This window comes from Sapajus apella, unplaced genomic scaffold, assembly GCF_009761245.1.
Source record: "Sapajus apella isolate SASKATOON/1434 unplaced genomic scaffold, GSC_monkey_1.0 scaffold93, whole genome shotgun sequence".
NCBI classification, from domain to species: Eukaryota; Metazoa; Chordata; class Mammalia; order Primates; family Cebidae; genus Sapajus; species Sapajus apella.
In genome coordinates, this window is record NW_022437033.1 from 1,940,947 (window position 1) to 1,945,757 (window position 4,811).

General features: G+C 34.0%; 1 non-coding gene across 1 annotated transcript; it reads right to left on the reverse strand.

Moving 5' to 3' along the window:
* Nucleotides 1-959: 959 nt before the first annotated feature.
* On the reverse strand, nucleotides 960-1,063 carry LOC116535296. Its single transcript, XR_004262146.1, has one exon. It is a non-coding gene; the product is annotated as a small nucleolar RNA U13 (small nucleolar RNA).
* Between the last annotated feature and the right edge of the window lie 3,748 nt (nucleotides 1,064-4,811).

Here is a 4,811-nt window from a genome sequence, read left to right on the forward strand (position 1 = left end):
CTTTAGGCCATAGTGTGGAAGGTGAATTTGAAAAGAATGAGACTGAACATAGGAAGGAGACTAAAAATGGAGAAGGCAGTTAGAACGGCATTGCTAGAGTTCAGAGGAAAATATGATGAACTAAGTAAGCGAAATTAGAAATGTGCAAAAGCATCTAAGGTACATTTCAGAGGTGGAATTGACAGTAGCTACTGAGTAACTACATGAACGATAGAAACAAAGCAGAGAATATTATTACTATAGAAAATTGATCCTGTAGTCACAAAGCCATTTTGTGATCATATCTACAAATTTATCTCCTGGGTATCAGCAGAGAAGCCTCTGTGCAGATAACTGGGCCCTGTTCATGTATATATAGTCATGTGTTGGTTAACTATGGGGATACATTCAGAGACATGCATTTTTGGCAATTTCATTATTCTGCAAACATCATGGAGTGTGCTTACATAAAACTAGATGGCATAGCTCATTGTAGACCTAAGTTACATGGGATAGCCTATTGCTTCTAGGCTACAAACCTGTACTGCTTATTACTGTACTGAATACTGTAGACAATTGTAACACAATGGTAAGAATTTGTGTATCTAAATATATTAAAAATTAGAAAATGTACAGTACAAATATGTTGCAAAAGATACAAAAAATATGGTTCAGCTGTATAGAAGGCTTACTGTAACTGGAACTTGCAGGGCTGTAAGTTGCTCTGAGTGAGTGGGTGAGTGAGTGGTCAGTGAATGTGAAAGCTTAAGGCATTACTGTACACTACTATAGGCTTCATAAACACTGCATACTTAGGGTACTCTAAATGTATTGAATAAATTCTTTTGTACTAATAATTAGCTTACTACGATGTTTTTACTTTATAAATTTAATTTTTTAAACATTTTGACTTTTATAATGACACAGCTTAAAACACAAACACATCGTTCAGCTGTACACATTTTTTTTTCTTTTTTTCATGTAAGACGGGTTATATGCCAACATATTAACAAGGTGGGAGGGTTGCATGTGTCGTGCATGTCTGTGAACACTCAATTATCATGCTTATGAACTACAAAAGTATTATTTCTTTCTTTATCTTTATTCTGTATTCTTTTAATTGTTAATTTCTTATATTACTTCTGAAACATCTTTGTTAAAAGCTAAGACACAAACACACAAATTAGCCTAAGCCTACACAGTGTCAGGATTATCAGTATTACTATCTTCCACCCCCACATCTTGTCCCACTGGAAGGTCTTCAGGGACTATAACATGCATGGAACTGTCATCTCCTATGATAACAATGACTTCTTCTGAAATACCCCCTAAAGGAACTGCCTGAGGCTATTTTGAAGTAGAAGGAGTACACTCTAAAATACTGAGAAAAAGTATAGTATAGTAAATATATAAATCAGTAACTTAGTCATTTATTGACATTACCCAGTGTTATGTACTGTATATAATTGTACTGCTGTACTTTTATATGACTGGAAGTGCAGTAGGTTTGTTTACACCAACATTACCACAAACACATGAGTAACTTGCTATGCTAGGATCTTATGACAGCTAGTTTCACTAGGCAATATGAATTTTTCAGCTCCACTATAATCTTAAGGAACTGCCATCATATAAGTCGTCTGTCATTTACCTCAATGTCGTTACATGGTGCATGACTATACCTGTCTCGTAAGTTACTAACCTGTCAGTGAGTTTATTATCACCATCTTGTAAGTTTGATGAAGGTTTTCAGTCCCATATAAGTTAAACAGTACTATGTAAACTAGTACCATTGATATCCTGGTATGTGATAATTCTTCTGATTTACTGCTCTCTTTTTTGAGGCCCTGTCTGAAACTAACATCTGACATTTTTCTTTGACATTTCTTCTTAATGGAAATGGAAACTGAATAATTAACAAGTGAAAATGTTTGTGAACTTTTGCTTTGTCTATGAGGTGTAGTCTATGTCCAAATAATTGATATCTATCTCTTAAGAAAGAGAATATATTAAGAGTTCCTCTCAGAGATCATACTGATATACCAACATTGTGTATCTTCATCAGAAATTTGGGTAGTGCTGGACAGGTTGTTTTTAGTCTGAAAACACCTCAGAAAAATAAGAGGAACAGTAAATCTAAACATGACAAACCAGTCTTTGGTGCCTGTCATATAATAGGCATTATCACTAAAAACAACATATATTACTCGTACTACTACTAATAATGAAATAATATATAAATACAATCATAACAAATAAATTATACCTCATTTTATTTAAATATTCTCATAAAGCTAGAATGTATCAATCCCATGAAGTTACCACCTATGCTTTAAAGATTTCTCCAATCTATAAATAAATGTATCCCCAAACAAAGATTTACCAGTGTCCTCAAGAAATTTTCAATCCTCATATATATTCAGAATTCATAAGCAGGTTCCTGGTTATTATAGAAAGTAATTTCCGTAATCATGCCTCATATACAAAATAGATACAAATGCCATTCTAGTGGGTCTGTCTCACCATTCAAAAAACTGGATTTTCTTACCTTACAGTTTTCTGTCTTGTGCTTTATAGAGGTACCAAGCCCATATTAAATTTATTTTATATATATATATATATATATATATTTATATATATATATATAAAATACCTACTACTATTTGAGGTGCCTAGGACATACCTCTTTATAAGACAGATATGGTACCTTTCTCCATGGAATTTATGATCAAGTGAAAGAAAGAGATGGCATACAGATAAATAAATAAGATGATTATTTAAAGTGATATAGCTTATGGAAATTATAAAACAGGTTTTAGCATGCAATGAAGTGTTACAAATACAAATGTTAGACTCACAAACCAACTCCTCCATAAAGTACTTTCTTTCCTTCTTCATAGCCTTATCTAACTCAGACAAGTGTCACAAATTCATTTACTTAAACTATTTATTGAATATCTACTCTATTGCAATTTTCTAGGCAATGTGGATAAAGGAAACCAGAAATGATTCCTGACATTATAAAACTTATATTCTAGTAGAAGCAGCATTCCTCATCATAGATGTCATTAATACTTATTGTTAGAATATCCAAAGTTTTTCCTTAATTACGTACTGTCTATGTCATACCAATCAACTGATACAAAGAAATTTGGAGCTGAGAGCCCTCAGAGCAGTAAATGTTCTGAGAAAAATCCTAAAATAATTTTAATATCAAAAATCATTAGAATGCTGAGGTTGCATACTTATACTTTGTGCTGTATATTTTTGTGCTCGCTTTGCCTTTGTACTATTAAGAAGGAACGCGGAAACTTTTTTCCTTCCAAATTAAAGTGAGTATAAAGAAGATCATTAGAGAATATTTTAATTAAGGAGTTACATAAGAGTTTAAGAAAGCCATAGGGATGTCACATTTTTAAATATCTATTTTTGAAATTATAAAGATCTGCCCAGAAAAAAAGTCATAAACATCAAATTAGAGCAGTGTTCTAACAGTCAAATAAACCATTTATTGAATTTAATGAAGATCATTTAAAGCAATGTCACAAAAGCTTCGATACTGAGAAATATGATGTTGCTCCTTTTACAAAAGGAAGTTAACCATCCTTTTTTTCTAGAACCAGTGGCAACTCAAAATATTACACCATTTCCTTGGCACCTTGCTGAGCATCTACTATATGCAGAACACTGTATTACTGAGGAAAACAGATAAAACATGGAGTCTATGCCATAATTTCTTTTTTTAAAATCAACTTTAATTTTAGATTAAGGAGTAAATGTGCAGATTTTTACCTGGTGCATGACATTGAGGTTTGGGGTAAATGATCCTATCACCTATGTAGTAAGCATGGTACCCTATAGATGGTTTTTCAACTCATGTGCCTCTCCCTACCTTCCTCTTCCAGTAGTAAATAATTGCTACTACTAATGATAATACAATACTATACCACATGCCTACTTTATTGTTTAATAAGATGCAAGGGCTTGATAATGAGTCTAACACCATTGAGAGTATTCTTGGAGACATCTAAGATGCTGCTAATGTGTTGACTGACTCTTTAGCTACAATTATCTTGGTCTTGACTGCGGAGAATTTTAATTTGTGATATCCTACAGTTACTAGAACATTGGCATGAATTGCTTTTATTAATTATGGTATCAAGAACTGTAAAGTGTCTGAAATTTTATTATGCTTGCAAGCTAAACACAACATGCCACAGTTTCATGAATGATGGCAGAAGACATACAACTTGTGGACCAGAGCCAAAAGAATGTGTTACAAACAGCAAAGGAGGCAGCATGAGCTTCATTTTGCATTAATTTCTCTTTCCCCCAAGTTTAATGGGGGGGGGTGATACAGAGTGGGCCAAGTGAATAGTGTACAAACAGGTCTGGTTATAACTTTGAAAAATTGTGCTTAGAAAACCCCCAATTGTATAAGAGGGCAGATATGGCTTGGCTATGTCCCCACCCAAATCTCATCTTGAATTGTAGCTCCCATAATGCCCATGAATTGTGGAAGGGGCTTAGTGGGGGATAATCGAATCATGGGGCCAATGTTACCCATATTGTTCTCATAGTAGTTAAAAGTCTCATGAGATCCAATGGTTTTATAAGGGGAAACCTTTTTTTGCTTGGCTCTCATTTTCTCTCTTGTCTGCTTCCATGTAAGATGTGCCTCTTGCTTTTCACCATAATTGTGAGGCCTCCCCACTCACGTGGAATTGTGAGTTCACGAAACCTCTTTTCCTTTAAAAATCACCCAGTCTTGGATATGGCTTTACCAGCAGTGTGAAAACAGACTGATACAGGGGCTGTTGACAACTCTGCCC